This window comes from Topomyia yanbarensis, chromosome 1 (genome assembly GCF_030247195.1).
Source record: "Topomyia yanbarensis strain Yona2022 chromosome 1, ASM3024719v1, whole genome shotgun sequence".
Classification (NCBI taxonomy): Eukaryota; Metazoa; Arthropoda; class Insecta; order Diptera; family Culicidae; genus Topomyia; species Topomyia yanbarensis.
Window position 1 is genome coordinate 111,210,523 of NC_080670.1, and position 23,811 is coordinate 111,234,333.

At 48.9% G+C, this 23,811-nt stretch overlaps 1 protein-coding gene across 1 annotated transcript in view; it reads left to right on the forward strand.

Annotated features, from left to right (window-relative positions):
• Window positions 1–23,811, forward strand: part of LOC131694260 (syntaxin-binding protein 5) — a 2,823,745-nt gene that overhangs the window by 2,302,546 nt on the left and 497,388 nt on the right. The gene's annotated exons all lie outside the window — the stretch shown is intronic.

Below are 23,811 nucleotides of genomic sequence, written 5' to 3' on the forward strand. Positions count from 1 at the left end.
AAAAAAATTTCTAAAATGTAGAGATATTTTAACTTTTGTTTTAACAACACAATTATTTTGTTTTATTACGACCTTTTCATACATTTTGTATTCAAGTCATCATTCAGTGCAGTAGTGACATGCAGCAATATCGAAAACGAATTGAATTTTTGTTTTACACTGAACAAGAGAATGCTTGCGTAGAAACCACAACCAGACACCGCATTGTCGGACAGCGATATTATAACAAAAAACGATAGACCTTATTTCCCTTGAAAAAGGCCTAAACCAAAGGCCGAAACGTCGGGCAATAAACAAATTTTCGTTTTGCTTGTAACAAGACTGAGACAGCCGTCCAAAAAACTCCAAGAATTGTAATTCCAGTCGTTCGAAAACAAAACCTTAAATTTTTGACATTTTATGGTTGGGTAACGCGAATAACTTTTAAAAAGAGCATAATTACACGAATTAATTGTTTATGAAGGAGCAAAATTTCAAATATCTCGAAAACTATCGCATTTTGGAAGATTTTTGTTAAATGCATTTTGATTTTAAATGGTGCTTAGAATTATATGCTGTAATAAAATCACAATTTTGTATGTTAATTAGTATGAAATTTAAAAACAAGTGCGAAGTTAGTCAGAAATTTTTTTTACCGATTTTTTCTCCATCATGCAATCACATTCAAAATGTTTCTTTTCTCTTTAGGTTTTTGGTAACAAAATATTTTTATAATTTAAAAAAATGGGTTTTTTCGCAATTTAAATTTTTATCATAAATTTTTTTTTTGAAAAATGACACATGTTTTTCAGTGTATATTTTTTTCAGACAGAAGTATTCATTCCCTGTAACTCGTTCTCAGATAATTTTGCTGTATAAAATACAGTAATCGAACAAAAAAAATTTGAAATTCATGCACGTAGAAACGTTTACGCCCTTTTGAAAAGTTGCTCTTGTATCAAAATAGTCTTATTACCTGTGGAAAATATTTAGTCTTCCATGACGGTGAAACGTGTAAAGTTTCATCGGAAACTAATATGGTCGGTCACGATTTTAAAGATTTTCGGACGGATCTTCGTGGAATTCCTCTATAGTTTATATGAGAAATTTCTGTGTGGCCGCACTCTGAAACCCGTAATTCCGGAACCAGAATTCCGATCGATCCTAAATTCAATAGCAGCCGATGGGAAGGTCGCACCTTTCATTTGAGACTAAGTTTGGGCAAAGTGGTCCAGCCATTTCTGAGAAAAATGAGTGACATTATTTGACACATACGCACATACATACACACACACATACACACACACATACCGACTTTTTCCGATCTCGACGAACTGAGTCGAATGGGATATGACACTCGGACCTCCGGGCCGGGATTAGGTTGACGTTTTTCAGAGTGATTGCATAACCTTTCTATATGAGAAAGGCAATAATGTGCCAAAATCCAAAAAAGTGAATCGTCGTCAAATTTTTTTTCGAGTTTGCATCAAATCTCGACGTTTCAAGCACCTTGAAGACATTTAGCATCAAAAATAAAATTTCTATTTTTAATTTTTCCTATAGTTTATATGAGAAATTTCTGTGTGGCCGCACTCTGAAACCCGTAATTCCGGAACCAGAATTTCGATCGATCCAAAATTCAATAGCAGCCGATGGGAAGGTTGCACCTTTCATTTGAGACTATGTTTGGGCAAATCGGTCCAGCCATCTCTGAGAAAAATGAGTGACATTATTTGACACATACGCACACAAGTCAGCCTCGCATGATATGTCAGAAGTGGGGCCTAAGAAAAATATCCCACATGGGATGCCAGGGGTAGTGACCGAGGTACAATAGAGTGGCACGATCGAGAGTGAATCAGGTGATAGGGTGAGAACCCAAGTCAGCCTCACATGGTATGGGTGAGGCGAGCACAAAAGTAAGCCTAGCAAGGAATGAGTAAGGTGAGCACACAAGTCAGCCTCGCAAGGAACGAAAAAGGTGAGCACAAAAGTCAGCCTCATGTGGGAGTGTTTGAGAGTGAATCAAGGTGCGATAGAGAGAGCACCCAAGTAAGCCTCATACAGGACGTATGAACGCGTGAGTGAGAGTGAATGAGTACATTAAGCACAGCCATTCCCTCAGAAGTAATACCGAGAGGTAGTTCCTGGGAGGAACAATGGCAGAGCCCAATGGAGTTTAGTCGGTATTAATGGCAGCGTCACCATTCGAGCCCGACACGCCCCCAGTGCACCCCGTGCAGTAGCTTGGACCACGTGTACTGGGCTAGGACGTAAAGGTCTTCTCCATTGTAAAAAACACATACACACACGGGGGCAGCAGTGACAGGAAGGAAGGAGTCTAGGGGCCTAACGAACCCCCCCCCCCACGGCCCTACTGCGAGTTGGGGAGCTTTGCTAGGATATGGTGGGGCTAAGATTGGGCTCTTCTAAACCTCTAAAAAAGCCATAACTCCGAAAGCAGCTCCGACGAAGCGAGTCTGTGCCGATTCTGCTAAGATCTTAAGATTCCAATAATCTAAGATCTAGGCAATAAAAGCACTCTAGCCCAACCGGAGTGCCAACCGGCACATCAGGATCGACGCCAGGAACATCCTGATTATGGTATACTGGCCATGGCGAACGTCAACGGACAGGACACGGATGACGAATAGTATGGCGACTTTGGGCTGACACGCATGCTGTTCTACTCCCTGAGTAAGAAAGGATGACACCGACTTGAAATGGCGAGTGGGCTAACAGCATGGCTGCCTCCGTCCCAACAAAACCCTGGCAGGTCTCCGGGTACGTTCGAAACTCGCCATCATTTGGTTGGTGGTACTAGGTTCGGTTGAAGCATTCCCGATTTACGCCGATCCGGCTCTGAACACTACTCCCCATGAAGGATAGTGTCAACCCTTGCATGACCTCACTGCTGCTTTTTGGCAGCATAGATAATCATGGGATCGCGAGAGGCGACTATGTGCAGCGAATGGAGATAGCGGCCCGGGACCCAATAAAATGGAGAAAAAACAAGCATCCGATATAAATGGAGCAGGCACGGTGAATCCGTTTGCCAGAGGTGGGTTGGTGAGGTCACCACCACCAATAGTAGCTGAAGTCATCCAGCAAGAGCAGGAGGAGGGGAAGCCGAAGCAACAGCAACAGCAGCAACAAAAACAGCCGGAGCAGAGCGGAATGAGCTACACCCCACAAACGCCAAAGGCAGTGGTAGCGAGGCACTTGGTGGAGGAGCTCCACAAGTTCGTGGATACGAGAAACAATGTCCATAAAGACATTAAGGAGATGGTCATCAAAATCCGGAAGGCGCTTCTGTCTGCCGTAAAAGAGTACGATACGGCAACGCAGAGGGCAGATTCAGCTGAGCGAGCATCGGCGTCGGCTAAGGCCACTATCCTCCTAGCCCCTCCGAAACAGGGTAAGAAGAGCCAGATTGGAGTGAAGAACACGCCAGTTCCCATAACTCCAAAGAGGACAAGATCCTCGCCAGGAGACGAAAGACCAGGCGGGTCAAAGAGGCAGACGCTCGAGGACGCTGTTGCTGCCGAAGAAAAGGACGCCACCGTACAGGGTGAAAGCTGGAGTACCGTTGTAGGTCGGAAGAAGAAACGCGGGAAAGAGCAAAAAAGAAGGAAGAGCGAAAAGGGGAGCAGAAGAGGAAATCACAACCCTCGGCTCGTCAGAAGGCGCCTAAGGGAGAAGCCGTGCTCGTCAAAGCAAATGACGAGACTACGTACGCAGCACTGCTCAAAAAGGTCAGAGAGGACCCGGAGCTGAAAGATTTGGGAGAAAACGTGTTAAGAGTCAGGCGTACCCAAAAAAATGAGATGCTCCTCGAGCTTAAGAAGAATACTACAACTAGTAGCTCTGCCTTGCAGGAGACTATAACTAAATCAATGGGTGGAAAGGCAGAAGTTGAAGCCTTAAGCCCGGAGATGGTAATTGTGTGCAAGGACCTCGACGAAATAACGACAGAAGACGAGCTGAGAGGTGCTGTGAAGCAGCAGTGCAAACTGGGCGAGGTGCACATGACGATCCGGTTAAGGAAGGGATACGGAGGAACGCAGACAGCGATGATTCGTTTACCGGTAACCGCTGCAGACAAGGCACTGGAGGTAGGTAAAGTTACAGTTGGATGGTCGAGATGCCTACTGAGAGCCGCCCCACGAGTAAACAAACAAGCGGAGAAATGCTTCAAATGTTTAGGCTTTGGACATTTAGCAGGGGCTTGCAAAGGCCCGGACAGATCCGGGATGTGCTGGAAATGCGGAGAGATGGGCCATCTTACGAGAGACTGCACGCAGAGGCCGAAGGAAACGACCATCAGACGCCCAGCCTACAAGAAGGCGACTGCAGGCCAACGGTGATGGAGGTGACCCCGATAAACCTGAATCACTGTGATACCGCACAGCAACTGTTTTTTTTTTTTTTTTTTTTTTTTAATTGCCCACTACACTCCCCCACACCAAAGAACTCATACAAGAGCCCCCTGGTAGTGGACGCAACTTGTCTCAGCCCATGAATAATGGCAACAAAAACAAACAAAACAAATAAAACAAACTGAGCTGAGACAGACGTTTATTGATGTGCAATTAGTTTAAGATAATTAACTAAGGTGGAATCCCAGTGGAAATAGATTTCCTGTTAAGGGATCCACATTATAAATTAAATTAAAGTTAAATACTGCTGACGGATGTTTACATTAAATTACAAAACAATATCATTAATTAAATATTTCGTTAAGCCTATGTTTAAAGTACTGTTTCAATCTAGCCTTGAAGATGGTACGATTGTCGATTCTCTGAAAACGTTGTGGCAGTCTACGACAAAAACTATGTGCGATGTCGCTTTGATCGCAGAGCCTTATCAAGTCCCTCCTAATAACGGTAACCGGGTGGCGGATAGAACAGGAACCGCTGTGATACAAGTAATGGGAAGATTCCCCATCCAAGAAGTGGTAGAACGTTCATACGAGGGTTTAGTGATAGCCAAAATCAACGGCATCTTCGTATGTAGCTGCTACTCTCCCCCAAGGTGGACAGCAGAGCAGTTCAGCCTAATGCTGGAGCAGTTAACCGAGCAGTTGATCGATCGGAAGCCGGTAGTCATTGGTGGTGACTTCAACGCCTGGGCTGTGGAATGGGACAGTAGAGTAACCAACACAAGAGGGTGTATCCTGCAGGAAGCTCTAGCGGAGTTAGACGTACGATTGTGCAATGAAGGCTCTGTTAGCACATTTCGGAGAGACGGGAGGGAATCTATCATCGACGTCACATTCTGTAGTCCCTCATTGACGGCGAACATGAATTGGAGAGTATGCGAAACGTATACGCATAGTGACCACCAGGAGCTTCGCTACCGTATCGGTCAACGGAACCCCGCGGCAGTACAGAGAAGGGTGACCGGCGAACGAAAGTGGAAGACGAAAGCCTTCAACAAAGACCTTTTTGTTGAGGCACTTCGGCCGAACGGCGGGACCGAGAACGTGGATGCGGCTGACCTAACAAGAAGGATTGTGGCGGCTTGTGACGCCACAATGCCGCGAAAACTGGAACCACGCAACAAACGGCGTCCAGCTTACTGGTGGAATGAGACGCTTAGTACGTTACGCGCTGCTTGTCTCAGAGCCAGAAGGCGGGCCCAAAGAGCAAGGTCGGAACTAGATAGAGAAGAGCGTAAGGCAGCGTTTCGGGAAGCTAGGGCCGCTTTAAAACGGGAGATCAGACTAAGCAAGTCAGAGTGCCACAAGTAGCTATGCCGAGAAGTAGACGCCAATCCCTGGGGTGACGCATACCGAGTTGTGATGGCGAAAATGAAGGGTCCGACGACGCCAGTCGAAATGTGTCCGAGCAAGCTGAAGATAATCGTCGAGGGTCTTTTCCTGAAGCACGATCCAACTATATGGTCACCGACACCGTACGGCGAAGAAGAAGGAACAAGCACGGGTCGACAAGGGACTAACGACGAGCTAGCAGAAGCAACGAAGCGCCTAAAATCAAAGAAAGCTGGATGGAATACCAAAAGTGATACTGAAAGCTGCGATCCTGGCATATTCGGACATGTTCAGGATAGTGATGCAGAAGTGCCTAAATGAAGGCAACTTCCCCGAAATGTAGAAGGTCCAGAAGCTGGTGTTGCTGCCGAAGCCAGGGAAGCCACCTAGCGACCCGACCTCGTACAGGCCCATATGTCTGCTGGATACACTCGGAAAACTCCTGGAAAGGATCATTCTTAACAGGTTGACGAAATTCCCGGAAGGTGAGCGCGGACTGCCCAAGATGCAGTTCGGTTTCCGCAAAGGAGCATCGACAGTGGATGCAATTCGGATAGTGCTCGAGAGTGCTGAGAAGTCATCTAAACAGAAGCGAAGAGGAGATCGATACTGCGCTGTGGTCACGATAGATGTGAAGAACGCGTTCAACAGTGCCAGCTGGGAAGCCATCGCTGCAGCGCTGCATAAAATGAGGGTTCCCGACTATCTATGCCAGATCCTGAAGAGCTACTTTCAGAGCAGAGTGCTGCTGTACGAGACGAGCGAAGGACAGCAGTCATTGCGTGTCACAGCGGGCGTTCCTCAGGGCTCCATTATCGGTCCAACCCTTTGGAACGGGATGTACGATGGGGTCTTAACGCTGCAGCTGCCTAGGAAAGTGAAAATCGTAGGTTTCGCGGACGACGTGTCACTAACGGTGATGACTTGAAGTAGTGGAGGTGTCGGTGATGGAGACAATAGACGCGATGGAGAGCTGGATGAACGTGATCAAGCTGCAAATAGCTCACCACAAGACGGAGGTGCTGTTGGTCAGTAACTGCAGATCGGTTCAACGGATGCAATTGGGAGTTATAGTCGACGACCGGTTGAGCTTCAACAACCACGTTGATTACGCCTGTGAAAAGTCGGCGAAGGCAACGAACGCAATAGCGAGAATCAAGCCAAATGTTGGCGGTCCGAGAAGCAGCACGAGACGTCTGCTATCTACTGTCTCGTCATCGATACTCCGATATGGGGTCTGCCTGGAGTGCTGCGCTGAAAACCATGCGGAACCGTGAAAAGCTGAACAGGACATTCCGACTGATGGCCGTACGAGTCGCGAGTGCCTACAGAACAATATCGTCGGAGGAAGTATGCGTTATCGCCGGGATGATCCCCACCTGCATTACCCTGGCGGAGGACGTGGAATGCTACCAGCGGAGAAACGCACGTAACGCTAGGAGACTGGTTCGAGCGGACTCGTTCGCTAAATGGCAACAGGAGTGGGACAACGCGGAGAAAGGAAGGTGGACCCACCGACTCATCCCAAATGTATCGGCCTGGGTACATAGGAAGCATGGAGAGGTGAACTTCCATTTGACGCAGTTTTTGTCCGGGCACGGATGCTTCCGGAAGTACTTGCATCGGTTTGGACATGCTTCGTCACCCCTTTGCCCGGAGTGTGCGACTGTGCAGGAGACACCGGAACACGTGGTCTTTGAATGCCCTAGATTCGAAGAAGTTCGTAGGGGTATACCTGGTATGACAGTGGACAATATCGTCGAAGAGATGTGCCGTGACGAACATACCTGGGACGCTGTCAACAGAGTGGTCTCGAGCATACTCTCCGAGCTGCAGAGGAAGTGGCGAAGAGACCAGCAAGAAGTCGCAAATCGGGTTTCGAGAGAAATTCCGCCGCCGGAGAACTCTCCAACTGTGTAGGCTAGGTCCACCGCCGGGGAGCAGTTGAGTAGTACGTGACGTAGCACCGAGTTGGGTCATCGGGGCGCCTGGGAACCGGACGTCAAGCTTCACCGGAATCGCTGAACCGACCTCGACATCCTACCGGGTAGCTCGTGAGTAGGCTAGATCCACCGCCGGGGATTAGACCGAGTAGACCGCGTCGCAGAGCTAGCAGTGGGTCGTTGGGGCGCTGGTGAACCGGAAGCTACGCTCCAACCGGAATCGCCGGATAGACCTCAGCACTTGCTGTACGGCCCGTTGAGTAGGCTATATCCACCGCCGGGGACTAGATCGAGTAGATCGGGACGACGCGGAGAGCTAAATGGCTCCCAAAAACGAACATCGGAATCAGGAGAAATCTACAGCTCGGTTGCAGGAGAATAGGCTAGATCCATTGTTGGGGACTAGACTGAGCAGTTCGCGAACAAGTGAGGCCGGGAGCTGAATGGCTCATCGGGAAAGTAGAGCGAAACAGAACAAGAGGAAGCCAAAGGGCTCAAGAAATTGTGGTGCTATAACAAAAGAAGAATCGGTATCGGGAGAGCCTCCTTCCTCGAGGAACTCTCCGTCGGCGTAAGCTAGATCCACCGCCGGGGACTAGACTGAGTGGACCGCGACGAAATATCACCAGTTGCAAGTCGTCGGGGCATCAGCGAACCGGACACCCTGCTCCACTGGAATCGCCGAACTGATTTCGACATCTGGTTGGTTGGCTCGGTTTCGGGAGAACTTCTCTCGCCGGGGAATTCTCCGTCGGAGTAGGCTAGGTCCATCGGCGGGAACTAGACCGAGTAGTTCGCGAACAAGTCTGGTGCTCAATGAGTAAACGGCGCTGAATGGTGCGAGAAGGGAGTTGCGGTGCTAACTGGCACAAGGGAGCCTAAGGGCTAGGTGAATTAGACAGTCTGAAGTTTGCCGCCCAGACTGTACTCGTAGGGGAGGAGTACTAAGCCTCGACTCACAGCCAGCTTTCCGACTGCCATGCAGAACTTGCCAGTCTGTGTGGATGGTAGAGAATTGGTGGGTGTAGAGGAGTGGGCCTGTAACCCTGAGGAAGAAACGAACTAGTAAGTAGTTGAATTAGAGTGTGTGCTATGCACATAAAAACCCCTCTCCGAAGTAATGCCGTAAGGTAGTGCCGGGGTGGAATCAGGTTCTGGGCAAGAGCAGTGGTTTTTAGCGGGTCGGGTGATGGCGTTCCCTGAGACATTGGGGTTTTGTACATTTTTCCTTACTCAGGGTTTTCCTGAAAATTTTTTTACTGCTCTCTAAAAAAACACACACACACATACAGACTTTTTCCGATCTCGACGAACTGAGTCGAATGGGATATGACACTCGGCCCCCCGGGCCGGCATTAGGTTGACGTTTTTCAGAGTGATTGCATAACCTTTCTATATGAGAAAGGCAAAAAGGCAAAATTGTGCCAAAATCCAAAAAAGTGAATAGTCGTCAAATTTTTTTTCGAGTTCGCATCAAATCTCGACGTTTCATGCACCTTGAAGACATTTAGCATCAAAAATAAAAATTCTATTTTTAATTTTTCCTATAGTTTATATGAGAAATTTTTGTGTGGCCGCACTCTTAAACCCGTAATTCCGGAACCAGAATTCCGATCGATCCAAAATATAATAGCAGCCGATAGGAAGGTTGCATCTTTCTTTTGAGACCAAGTTTGGGCAAATCGGTCCAGCCATCTCTGAGAAAAATGAGTGATATTATTTGTCACATACGCACATACATACATACACACATACAGACTTTTTCCGATCTCGACGAACTGAGTCAAACAGGATATGACACTCGGCCCTCCGGGCCGGGATTAGGTTGACGTTTTTCAGAGTGATTGCATAACCTTTCTATATGAGAAAGGCAAAACGTTACCTAATCCCGGCCCGGAGGGCCGAGTGTCATATCCCAATCGACTCAGTTCGTCGAGATTGGAAAAAGTCTGTATGTGTGTGTATGTATGTGCGTATGTGTCAAATAATGTCACTCATTTTTCTCAGAGATGGCTGGACCGATTTGCCCAAACTAAGTCTCAAATGAAAGGTGCAGCCCACCGGATGCTATTGAATTTTGGATCGATTGGAATTCTGGTTCCGGAATTACGGGTTTAAGAGTGCGGCCACACAGAAATTTCTCATATAAACTATAGAAAAAATTACAAATAGAATTTTTATTTTTGATGCTTAATGTCTTCAAGGTGCATGAAACGTCGAGATTTGATGCAAACTCGAAAAAAAAATTTGACGACGATTCACTTTTTTGGATTTTGGCACATTTTTGCCTTTCTCATATAGAAAGGTTATGCAATCACTCTGAAAAACGTCAACCTAATCCCGGCCCGGAGGGCTGAATGTCTTATTCCATTCGACTCTGTTCGTCGAGATCGGAAAAAGTCTGTATGTGTGTGTATGTGTGTGTGTATGTATGTGCGTATGTGTCAAATAATGTCACTCATTTTTCTCAGAGATGGCTGGACAGATTTACCCAAACTTAGTCTCAAATGAAAGGTGCAACCTTCCCATCGGCTGCTATTGAATTTTGGATCGATCGGAATTCTGGTTCCGGAATTACGGATTTCAGAGTGCGGCCACACAAAAATTTCTCATATAAACTATAGGAAAAATTAAAAATAGAATTTTCATTTTTGATGCTTAATGTCTTCAAGGTGCATGAAACGTCGAGATTTGATGCAAACTCGAAAAAAATTTGACGACGATTCACTTTTTTTGGATTTTGGCACATTTTTGCCTTTCTCATATAGAAAGGTTATGCAATCACTCTGAAAAACGTCAACCTAATCCCGGCCCGGAGGGCCGAGTGTCATATCACATTCGACTTAGTTCGTCGAGATCGGAAAAAGTCTGTATGTGTGTATGTGTGTGCATGTATGTATGTGCGTATGTGTCAAATAATGTCACTCATTTTTCTCAGAGATGGCTGGACCGATTTGCCCAAACTTAGTCTCAAATGAAAGGTGCAACCTTCCCATCGGCTGCTATTGAATTTTGGATCGATCGAAATTCTGGTTCCGGAATTACGGGTTTCAGAGTGCGGCCACACAGAAATTTCTCATATAAACTATAGGAAAAATTAAAAATAGAATTTTTATTTTTGATGCTAAATGTGTTCAAGGTGCATGAAACGTCGAAATTTGATGCAAACTCGAAAAAAAAATTTGACGGCGATTCACTTTTTTGGATTTTTGCACATTTTTGCCTTTCTCATATAGAAAGGTTAAGCAATCACTCTGAAAAACGTCATCCTAATCCCGGCCCGGTGGGCCGAGTGTCATATCCCATTCGACTCAGTTCGTCGAGATCGGAAAAAGTCTGTATGTGTGTGTATGTGTGTGTGAATGTGTGTGCGTGTGTGTATGTATGTGCGTATGTGTCAAATAATGTCAGTCATTTTTCTCAGAGATGGCTGGACCGATTTGCCCAAACTTAGTCTCAAATGAAAGGTGCAACCTTCCCATCGGCTGCTATTGAATTTTGGATCGATCGGAATTCTGCATAAAAAGCATAAAACGTCGAGATTTGATGCAAACCCGAAAAAAAAAATTATCGACGATTCACTTTTTTGGATTTTGGTACTTTTTGCCTTTCTCATATAGAAAGGTTATGCAATCACTCTGAAAAACGTCAACCTAATCCCGGCCCGGAGGGCCGAGTGTTATATCCCATTCGACTCGGTTCGTCGAGATCGGATAAAGTCTATACGTGTGTGTGTGTGTGTGTGTGTGTATGTGCGTGTATGTGTGTGTATGTGTGTGTATGTATGTGCGTATGTGTCAAATAATGTCACTCATTTTTCTCAGAGATTGCTGGACCGATTCACCCAGGCTCAAATGAAAGGTAAAACCTTCCCATTGGCTGCTATTGAATTTTGGATCGATCGGAATTCTGGTTCCGGAATTACGGGTTTAAGAGTGCCGTCACACAGAAATTTCTCATATAAATTATAGGAAAAATTAAAAATAGAATTTTTATTTTTGATGCTAAATGTCTTCAAGGAGCATGAAACGTCGAGATTTGATGCAAACCTGAAAAAAAAAATTTTACGACGATTCACTTTTTTGGATTTTGGCACTTTTTGCCTTTCACATATAGAAAGGTTATGCAATCACTCTGAAAAACGTCAACCTAATCCCGTCAACCTAATAATTTTTTTTTTTTGACTCGCATAAGGTTTCTGGATTTTAACAGGGGCGTAGTAGATGGTTTAAGGAGAGGGGTTACACCCCCCCCCTCTACTGTTCTCTCCCCTCCCTTAAAAATCTTCTTAAATCACCCCTCAGACCACCACCCCATCCAGCCCTCATACCCCTCCCCAACAACCCCATCATCTTTAAATCACCACTAAATCACAAAGCATACCAATTTAAGCTGAGGAGTCGTTCGTTCATGGGACTTTCGCCCTCCTCACATATCCACCCCCGCATGACAAAATGAGTTAGCAAGCAGATAACATTGATCTAATGCTGATTAGGCTAATGAAGTACGATCTTTTTTTGTTTCAAGGGTTTCACCGTCGACGCGTAGCTCAAGTTCGTGGCTGGCAAGCCATTGTGTATAAGTGCAAAGTGTACTAAGAATGTACTGGACATTTCCACAATTATGTTGAACATAAAAAGCCTCCGTGCCATAGTTTAGAGAAATGAGAAAGGCACAATTGCACCGCTAGGTGGATTAAAACAGTTTTTTCTTTCTTCATCTGACCTACTACGGTACTCCTGCTTTTTCCCTGTTGGGTGCCATCCTTTTCTTCGGTAACTGAAACAGCATCCTCGAGTATATGCTTCTAGGGCCCGCCTGGTTTTCCGTCTCCTGCCGAGGTTTGGAGTCAAGGAAACTGGTGTTTTCTCCACTCCAATCTGCTTCTCCTTACCTTGTTTCAAAGGGGCTAGGACTACTATTCTCCTTTGCCGACGCCAATGTTCGCTAAGCTACAAGACCTCAGCATTGCCGTGCCATTCTCATTCACAACCGATAGTCGCACCTTTCAGATTCTGAGAACCAGTTCCTTAATGTCCTCATGGATATTGTTTCTTGCACCCAAAAACTTGTGAAGCTCCTCCACCAAGTGCTTCGCTGCCACTACTTTTGGCTTCTGTGAGATGTAATTAATTTCGCTCTACTCTGGCTGTTGTTGCTGCCGCTGCTGTTGCTGCTGCTTCTCCTCCTCCCGATCTTGTGACCTCACCAAACCACCTCAGGCGAACAGATTCACCGTGCCTGCTCCGTATATGCGAATTTCTTGTTTTTTTCTCCTTTTTTGGGACCCAACTCCGGGACGCTATCTCTACTCATTGTACACAGTCGCCTCTTGTGGTTATCTATGAAGCACGAAGGGCATGCTAGGGATGACAGTATCCTTCGTTGGGAGAAGTGTTCAGAGCCGGATCGGCGTAAAATCGACAATGTTCCAACAGCACCTAGTACCAACTAAATGATGACGAGTTAAGGATACGATGCTATTAAGGATATGTACTTCAAATGTACGAAATATATTTTTGATTCTTTGGCCTAGTACAACATAAATGGCATCTCAATGGAAATTCAGTTTTTCCATAAATGACGCATTGAATGGAGAACTTAAATATTTTATTCACAAAGCATTAGAACAAGTCGATTGTCCGCCTATTTCAAAGGGCACTTATTCGCTTTACCTTTGATTTACTTTGACTTTCGAAATTTCTTACAATGTTAATTTGATCGATATAATAGCAGGAGAGGGAGTTTTTTTTATTATTATTAAATTTATTTAGGCCCAAATGCGGTAGCTCAACGAGGCCGATTGTTCGTTTTTTACAATAAATAAAAAAACAACTATGTCAAGTTTTTTGTCTCGTTTAGACGCAACTTTCTGCTGCGTGTTGAGATCCTTTTTCAAGGGGGCGAAATATTGCCAGTGTTGTCCACTGCAATTTGAGGTTCGATCCGTTTGTCTTCTTTTGCGTTGTCGTTCATGTCCATGTCCTCATCCGTACTACTTTCCTGCTGCTCGCGGTCAGATGTTCCAATTTGTGTCTTACTCTTATCGGTCGTCATTGTATGTTCGTATTTTTCGGCATTCGTTTCGTTGTTGTTGTTGCTAGTTGTTGGTGCTTGATCCGAAGATGTTGGTTTTGCAGCTGTTAGTGGTTTAGCGTAAGATGGTTCTGGGCTGATTTCAGTTGGATTGGTTAAGTTTTCCTTAACAGTTTCTACGCAAGGTTTTCCGAGGTGCAGCTTCTTCGTGCAGAACTGGCACGTAGGAATTTGCCCTGGGTACGTGACTAGTGATGTTTGATGAATGAGAACATCGTCACTTCCTAACGCTGTGACGGTTATGTATGAGGGAATTGGCTTGGTCACACGCATTCTCACCACCCGGGAAAAAATTCCTCCAAGTCTCATGTGTAACGGAGTCTACTTCTCCGTATTTTTGCAAGCATTTTTTTTATCGCGCCGTCAGGGGTACGCGTAGCCAAATCATGGACACGAACTTCTACGGCGCTGTTCTCGATGTATACGGGAATGCTATATTTAACATTGCCGCATTCGGCGGTGTGCTGCATGTTGTTTCGCGAGGCGAATGACTCAGCTTGGTTAATGTTGTTGAACGAAATCAGCACGCAATGTTTGATATGATGCATTTGTAGAGTTTTCACTTCAGCCAGATTGAGTTTCATCTGCACTTTTAATAACTGTTTCACTTCCCGAATGGCTGGTCTTACGGGGCATTTCGAAAAATCAACAGCAACACAGTTCGGCCGTATCTGGGTTGCATTTTGCTGGGCACCGTCACTCATCACTAAATCGCACAGTAGGTATAGGCAATTGTTATATGAACTGCTTGTGTGATAGGCACTGATTGATTTTTAGGTAGAATTGACTGTTTCACTTGCGCGGGACGATTTTTTGCTTCTGCTCAGGGCGAGATGTGAAGACAAACTGCTGGAGAGGGAGTTCTAAGAGTTGTCCCATCACAATTCTTGGTGGATTTAAAACGTTGTTCCTTTCTCCTATAGAAAGGCTATGCAATCACTCTGAAAACTGATTTTTAACCGAGGCCCGAAAGGCTGAGTCTCTTATACCATTCGACTCAGTTCGTCGAGTTCGGCAAACATCTGTGTGAATATGTGTATATGCTTGTTTTGCAATGGAGAAGACGTTTACGTCATAACCCAGTATACGTGCCATTGGTAGGTGTCCAAGCTACCACACGGGGTGTACTGGGGACGTGTCGGGCTCGAATGGTGACGCTGCCATTAATACCGACTAAACTCCATTGGGCTCCGCATCGTGCAGTCCGGGCAGGCTGAAACCTCCGCGTGCCCGAACCTGTGGAGGTACTGTCGGAAACAGCCATGGCCTCACAGGAATTGTGTCAGGTGGAAGTGAACTTCCCCATGGGGTCTTACCACCCAGCTCGATATGTTAGGTATCAGCCGGTGGGTCCACCTACCTTTCGAGGAGTTATCCCACTAACGCTTCCATCTGGCGACCGAGGTCACACTGGTGCGCTCGCGGGCTCCTCTATTTCCACGTAGCTCGAAACACTCCTCATCTTCCCGAATGACCAGCCCGACTGGCATCATGCTCGCTATTTCGCAGGATGCATCGTGTGATACCGTGCGGTAGGCAGATATCACTCTGAGGCACATCACGCGGTAGGTGCTCTCCAGTTTCTGTAGGTAACTGGTTACCCTCAGTGCTCTTGACCATGACGGGCCGCCGTACCTGAGGCAAAGCCGACGATCTTGACCCCAGGAGGGAACTTCATTCTCAGAACCCCGTCATACATGAGGTTCCATAGCACCGGGCCTAGGATCGAACCCTGCGGGACTCCGGCGGTAATCGGAACCCTTTTCTTACCGGCATCGGTCTCGTATAGCAGTACGCGGTTCTGGAAGTAACTTTCCAGGATCCTGTACAGACCCACCTGTAGGCTAAGCCGGTGTAACGAGAGCGCGATGGCATCCCAGCTTGCGCTGTTGAATGCGTTCTTCACGTCAAGTGTCACTAACGCACAGCATCGAATGCCTCACCTTTTTCGTTGGATCGCTATCTCGGTAGTCTTTATCACTGAGTTGAGAGCGTCCACTGTGGACTTACCCTTCCGAAAGCCAAACTGGTTGCATGACAGGCCGTCCGTACCTTCTGCGTATGGGGTTAGCCCATTGAGGATAATCCTCTCAAGCAGTTTGCCAGTCGTGTCGATCAGACAGATTGGTCTGTACGCCGATGGGTCGCCTGGCGGCTTCCCGGGCTTCGTCTACAGCACCAATTTCTGCCTTTTCCATCTATCGGGGAAACGGCACTCGTCAAGCCACCTCTGCATAGCTAGCCTGAACATGTTCGGGTTCGCTATGATCGCTGCCTTGAGAGCGCTGTTTGGAACTCCATCCGGCCCTGGAGCTTTGTTCATTGCTAGGGATTTAGCCACTGCGAGTAGTTCTTCATTCGTCACCATTTCGGCCGTGCCCGCACTGTCTCGTAGTGCAGGTGGCCAGGGGCTTGTGGCTCGAGACGGGAAGAGTACTTCGATAATCGTTGCCAACCGGTCCGGAGACCGTTCTGGGGGCGAAGAGCCCCCTTTGGTCTTGGCCATTACGATCCTGTAGGCGTCACCCCACGGATTCACGTTGGAACTCTCACACAGGTTGTCTAAACACGCTCCCTTGCTGCTTTTGCCCTTGCTGCCTGTTACATACATACAAACATACATACATACATACATACATACATATACACATATATAGCTCCGCTAGCAAATGACGGATCTCAATAGTAGCCAGTCTGTAATAACATACGTACCTGGAACTATTGAGAACCAGAGCTACAGGTCCAAAGCCCTGGTAAAGGAGGATGGTTGTGATGATCTGGGCCGCGGTCACCACGTAAAGCAAGATAGGTCATAACCCCAATTCCAAGGCGTGAAGCGACCCGTGCCGAGGGATGAGTGATCGAGGGGGTGAAAAAGATGTTCGATCGTTAACGGAGTCTGTGGGGTACCTGGACAACCCCCACAGTAAGCGTTCCTTACCACGTTACTGCGGAGCTCTGGCGTGGCGGACATTTCTTCAACATGGAAATGAATAAAAATACAAACAACAAACAAACGGAGGTGCCGAACCCCTTTGCTAGAGGTGGTTTGGCGAGGTCCCCCCCCCCCCCGTGGGGAGAGTAGTGGAGCGACGAGTGCTGCATCTGATAGCACCAGTGACCCCCAGCAGGGGTAGAAAATAGCCCAACCAACGCGCTGGACGGGCCACTATCCGCGATGCGCAAAATTGTGGAGCAGCTCGCTGCAATAATCGAACTCACTAGCGCCAAACAAAATATTACCAAGGAGCTGAAACAGAACCTGCTAATGCTCCGGAAGGCTGTTCGTGTCGCAAGACAGGAACAGCATGCGTACGCCAAAAGGGTGGAATGTCGGAAGAAATCCGACAGAGTAACCCAGACAGTGGCCTCCAAGATGGAGGGAAGAGAGAAGGCCGACATAGGTACCCAGACAGTGGCCGAAGGGAAAAGGCAAGGGCAATCGCAAGACGGCGTCGAACGCGAAGCGCCCTAGGAGGTCACCAGGCGAGGGTGCAAAAACCGACACCACACGGCGTGTAACCGTCAAGGCCAAACGCCGTTTGGTGGAGATAAGCGAGGGCGAGAATGACCCCGCTGGGCAGTGTGATGGTACCAGCAACCTGGCGCAACCGGGGCAGGGGGGCGTAAACCCCTGGACGCTGGTCACCAAGAAGAAGCCGGCACCGACACCGGAGGTACCGCTGCCCGCGAAGAAGGCCAAGGACAAAGGCGAGGCCTTCTGGTTAAAAATCGACAAGGACAAATACGCCGACGTCCTAAAGTCGATGAGGGCAGCCGAAAGCCTCTCGGCCCTTGGGCAAGACGTGCGTAGCGTGAGATGCACCAACACGGAAGAAATGCTTCTGGTGCTGAAGCGAGGCGGACAATCTAGTGCAGTGTACAAGGCCTTGGCCCAAGAGATCCTTGATGAAGGCGCCCAGGTCAGGTCGCTAGGCGCGGAAATGATTCTCCAGTGCAAGCATCTGGACGAGTTCACGACCGCAGACGATGTCGTCGCAGCCGTCAAGGAGCAATGCGACGTGACAATCGAGCGGGCCTCTGTGCGTTTTAAAGGGGGACCTTCCGGCACCCAAGTAGCCTACCTCAGGCTATTGAAGGCGGATGCCAAAAAGGTAACCGAGAAATGTGAACTGAAGATCGGCTGGTTGATATGCCCAATTAGCATACCCCAGCCGCCTTCAGTGGATAGGTGCTATCGGTGCCTTGAGTCCGGCCATAAATCCTATGAGTGTAAGGGCACAGACTGGAGCAAACTATGTCGTCGCTGCGGCGAGGAGGGGCATAAGGAGCGGGGTTGCACTAAGGCGCACAAGTGCCTTATCTGCACCGCTACGAAGCAAGCCCATAATCATGCTATGGGCGGACCTTCGTGTCCCTTCGGTGAGGCAAATAAGAAGAAGCCGTGAACGTTACACAGCTAAATCTTAACCATTGTGCAGCAGCCCAACAGCTGCGGTGGCAGTCGGTCTCGGAGTCGAGGACAGATGTCGCCCTCCTATCAGACCCGTACAACATCCCTGCCGGCAACGGCAATTGGGTGTCGGACGGGTCTGGAATGGTGGCAATCTGTACAACGGGACGGTTCCCGGTTCAAGAGGTAATACACTCCTCCGCCGAGGGTGTTGCGATTGCCAAGATCAATGGTGTGTTCTATTGTAGCTGCTACGCTCCACCAAGGTGGCCCATAGAACAGTTCAACCAGATGATCGACAGGCTCTCGTCAGACCTAGTGGGCCGGAAACCGGTAGTCATAGCGGGAGACTTTAACGCTTGGGCAGTGGAGTGGGGCAGCCGCTGTACAAATAGCAGGGGTCAAGCGCTAATGGAGGCGCTTGCGAAACTCGATACTGTGCTAGCTAATAATGGCTCCGCTAGTACATTCCGTAGAAATGGGGTGGAGGCGTGGATTGACGTAACATTTGCCAGCCCGAGTCTGGTTCCAGGCATGGAATGGAGGGTAGACGAAGGCTACACCCATAGCGATCATTTAGCAATGCGCTTTAGGATCAACTATGGTGTGCATCATCCGAGGGCGGGAGATCCCTGTCAGCTACGCGGGTGGAAATCCAATCACTTCGACAGCGAAGCTTTCACCGCGGCCCTGGGACTGGAGGCCAACACCGACAGTCTAAGCGGGAATGCGCTGGTAGCTGTTCTATCACGCGCGTGCGACGCCACTATGCCGAGAAAAACACTGCCAAGAAACGGCAGATGCCCGGTATACTGGTGGAGTGCCGAGATTGCAGCTCTACGATCAGCCTGCCTCAGAGCTAGACGTAGGATGCAAAGAGCTCGCACCGAGGATGTTTCGAGCTGCGAAATTGGCTTTCACTCCTCTGCCACGCCATGAGGTATCGATAGCTAAGTCCCAACATACTACGCTACGACCCTCCCGTCTTGGCATGAGGCAGTCCACTTATACGCCTATACACTCACTCTTCTGTCTTGCTTCGGGGTGGCTGGGTTTACCCCTTACGCGGTTGCCATTCGCTGCGCCAAACCTGCCTCGGCATGAACAGACCATTCACTCCCTTTTTTGCGCTTGGCCTTTTTCGCTCCAGCTAACCAATCACTAGTTAGCCGTGCCCGTCGTCTGTTGCTCGGTTCGCCAGATTACCTGTAGCCTACTGGCAATCTGGATGGTAGCAGCCGAGACTGCGTTCCACTTCTCCACCGATTGACACATCCGCTGAATAAGGGTATCAGGGGTTGTGTCCCAGCCACAGACGTCAAGCATTGCTCTTCTTTCGACGTCGAACCGATGACATACGAACAGTATGTGTTCGGCAGTTTCGTTTACACCTGGGCAGTCCGGGCAGACTGGGACCTCCGCGTGCCCGAACCTGTGGAGGTACTGTCGGAAACAGCCATGGCCTGACAGGAATTGTGTCAGGTGGAAGTGAACTTCCCCATGGGGTCTTCCCACCCAGCTCGATATGCTAGGTATCAGCCGGTGGGTCCACCTACCTTTCGAGGAGTTGTCCCACTCACGCTGCCATCTGGCGACCGAGGTCACCCTGGTGCGCTCGCGGGCTCTTCTATTTCCACGAAGCTCAAAGCACTCCTCATCTTCCAGAATGACCAGCCCGACTGGCATCATACTCGCTATCACGCAGGATGCATCGTGTGATACCGTGCGGTAGGCAGATATCACTCTGAAGCACATCACGCGGTAGGTGCTCTCCAGTTTCTGTAGGTAACTGGTTACCCTCAGTGCTCTTGACCATGACGGGCCGCCGTACCTGAGGATAGATACGGTAACACCTGCCAGTAACCTACGTCTACTGGCGCACACCTTTGAGCTGTTGGACATCATTCTCGATAGAGCCGCAACAGCAGTCGACGCTCTCTTGCATGTTTAGTCGACATGGTTGCCGAAGGTCAGCTTGTCGTCTATAATGACTCCGAGAGACTTCAGACTTCGCTGTGAAGTGATCGCGACTTCTCCCACATGGATAACTGCATGTTGTGCCGACTTGCGGTTGTTGACGATAACTACCTCCGTCTTATGATGAGCGAGCTCCAGGCCTCTCGCGCTCATCCATTCCTCCACCGTGCTGATCGCGTGTTCTGCGGTTAGTTCTACCTCAGGAATTGACTCCCCGTAGACCTCCATGGTTACGTCGTCAGCAAAGCCGACGATCTTGATCCCAGGAGGGAACTTCAGAGTCAGAACCCCGTCATACATGAGGTTCCATAGCACCGGGCCTAGGATCGAGCCCTGCGGGACTCCGGCGGTAATCGGAACCCTTTTCTGACCGGCATCGGTCTCGTATAGCAGTACGCGGTTCTGGAAGTAACTTTCCAAGATCCGGTACAGACCCACCGGTAGGCTAAGCCGGTGTAACGAGAGCGCGATGGCATCCCAGCTTGCGCTGTTGAATGCGTTCTTCACATCGAGTGTCACTAACGCACAGTATCGAATACCTCGCCTTTTTCGTTGGATCGCTATCTCGGCAGTATTTATCACTGAGTTGAGAGCGTCCACTGTGGACTTACCCTTCCGAAAGCCAAACTGGTTGCTTGACAGATCGTCCGTACCTTCCGCGTACGGTGTTAGCCTGTTGAGGATGATCCTCTCAAGCAGTTTGCCAGTCGTGTCGATCAGACAGGTTGGTCTGTACGCTGATGGGTCGCCTGGCGGCTTCCCGGGCTTCGGCAACAGCACCAATTTCTGCCTTTTCCATCTATCGGGGAAACTTCACTCGTCAAGGCATCTCTGCATAGCTAGCCTGAACATGTTCGGGTTCGCTATGATCGCTGCCTTGAGTGCGTTGTTGGGAACTCCATCCGGCCCTGGAGCTTTGTTCATTGCTAGGGATTTAGCCACTGCGAGTAGTTCTTCATTCGTCACTGGAGCCACCATTTCGACCGCGCCCGCACTGTCTCGTAGTGCAGGTGGCCAGGGGCTTGTGGCTCAAGACGGGAAGAGTACTTCGATAATCGTTACCAACCGGTCCGGAGACCGTTCTGGGGGTGAGGAGCCCCCTTTGGTCTTGGTCATCACAATCCGGTAGGCGTCACCCCACGGATTCGCGTTGGCACTCTCACACAGGTTGTCGAAACACGCTCTCTTGCTGCTTGTAATAGCCTTGTTAAGGGCTAATTTCGCAGCTCGAAACACTTCACGGCGGTTCTCTCTTGCATCCTCGGTGTGAGCTCTTTGCATCCTACGTCTAGCTCTGAGACAGGCTGACCGTAGAGCTGCAATCTCGGCACTCCACCAGTATACCGGGCATCTACCGTTTCTTGGCAGTGTTTTTCTCGGCATAGTGGCGTCGCACGCGCGTGATAGAACAGCTACCAGCGCATCCCCGCTTAGACTGTCGGTGTTGGCCTCCAGTCCCAGGGCCGCGGTGAAAGCTTCGCTGTCGAAGTGATTGGACTTCCACCCGCGTACCTGACAGGGATCTCCCGCCCTCGGGTGCTGCACACCATAGTTGATCTTAAAGCGGATTGCTAAATGATCGCTATGGGTGTAGCCTTCGTCTACCCTCCATTCCATGCCTGGAGCCAGACTCGGGCTGGCAAATGTTAGGTCAATCCACGCCTCCACTCCGTTTCTACGGAATGTACTAGCGGAGCCATTATTAGCTAGCACAGTATCGAGTTTCGCAAGCGCCTCCATTAGCGCTTGACCCCTGCTATTTGTACCGCGGCTGCTCCACTCCACTGCCCAAGCGTTAAAGTCTCCCGCTATGACTACCGGTTTCCGGCCCACTAGGTCCGACGAGAGCCTGTCGATCATCTAGTTGAACTGTTCTATTGGCCACCTTGGTGGGGCGTAGCAGCTGCAATAGAACACACCATTGACCATGGCAATCGCCACACCCTCGGCGGAGGGGTGTATTACCTCTTGAACCGGGAACCGTCCCGTTGTACAGATTGCCACCATTCCAGACCCGTCCGACACCCAATTGCCGTTGCCGGCAGGGATGCGGTACGGGTCTGACAAGAGGGCGACATCTGTCCTCGACTCCGAGACCGACTGCCACAGCAGCTGTTGGGCTGCTGCACAATGGTTAAGATTTAGCTGTGTGACTCTCACGGCTTCTTCTTATTTAACTCACCGAAGGGACACGAAGGTCCGCCCATAGCATGTTTATGGGCTTGCTTCTTAGCAGTACAGATAAGGCACTTGTGTGCCTTAGTGCAACCCCGCTGTTTATGTCCCTCCTCGCCGCAGCGACGACATAGTTTGCTCCTATCTATGCCCTTGCACTCGTAGGCTTTGTGGCCGGACTCAAGGCACCGATAGCACCTATCCACTGAAGGCGGCTGGGGTATACTAATAGGGCATACCGACCAGCCGATCTTCAGCTTCCCTTTCTCGGTTACCTTTCTGGCATCCGCCTTCAGTAGCCTGAGGTAGGCTACTTGGGTGCCAGAGGGTCCATCTCTCAATCGCACAGAGGCCCGCTCGATTGTGACGTCGCAATGTCCCTTAACGGCTGCGACGACGTCTTCTGCGGTCGTGAACTCGTCCAGATGCTTGCACTGGAGAGTCATTTCCGCCCCTATGTGTGTGTATGTGTTTTTTTTTACAATAGAGAAGACCTTTATGTCCTAGCCCAGTACACGTGCTAACGGTAGGGTCCAATCTACCACACTGGGTGCACTGGGGGCGTGTCGGACTCGAATGGTGACCAGCCATTAATACCGACTAAACTCCATTGGGCTCCGCCATCCTTCCTCCCAGGAACTACCTCTCGGTATTACTTCTGGGGGGATGGCTGTACTAAATGTACTCATTCACTCTCACTCACGCGATCATACATCCTGTATGAGGCTTACTTGGGTGCTCTCTCAATCACACTTTGATTCACTCTCAAACACTCCCACATGAGGCTGACTTTTGTGCTCACCTTTTACGTTCCATGCGAGGCTGACTTGTGTGCTCACCTTACTCATTCCTTGCTAGGCTTACTTTTGTGCTCGCCCTACCCATCCATGTGAGGCTGACTTGGGTGCTCACCCTATCACCTGATTCACTCTCAATCGTGCCACTCTATTGTACCTTTGTCACTCCCTCTGGCATCCCATGTGGGACATTTTTCTTAGGCCCCAATTCTGACATACCATGCGAGGCTGACTTTTGTGCTCACCTTTTTCATTCCTTGCTAGGCTGACTTTTGTGCTAGCTTCTACCAACCTGTGAGGCTGACTTTTATGCTCACCCTTAACATGCAATGTGAGACTGACTTGGATGCTCACCCTTTCACTCCTCTGCCACGCCATGAGGCATCGATAGCTTAGTTCCAACATACTACGCTACGACCCTCCCGTCTTGGCATGAGGCAGTCCACTTATACGCCTATACACTCACTCTTCTGTCTTGCTTCGGGGTGGCTGGGTTTACCCCTTACGCGGTTGCCATTCGCTGCGCCAACCTACCTCGGCATGAACAGACCATTCACTCTCTTATTTTGCGCTTGGCCTTTTTTGCTCCAGCTAACCAATCACTAATTAGCCGTGCCCGCCGTCTGTTGCTCGGTTCGCCAGATTACCTGTAGCCTA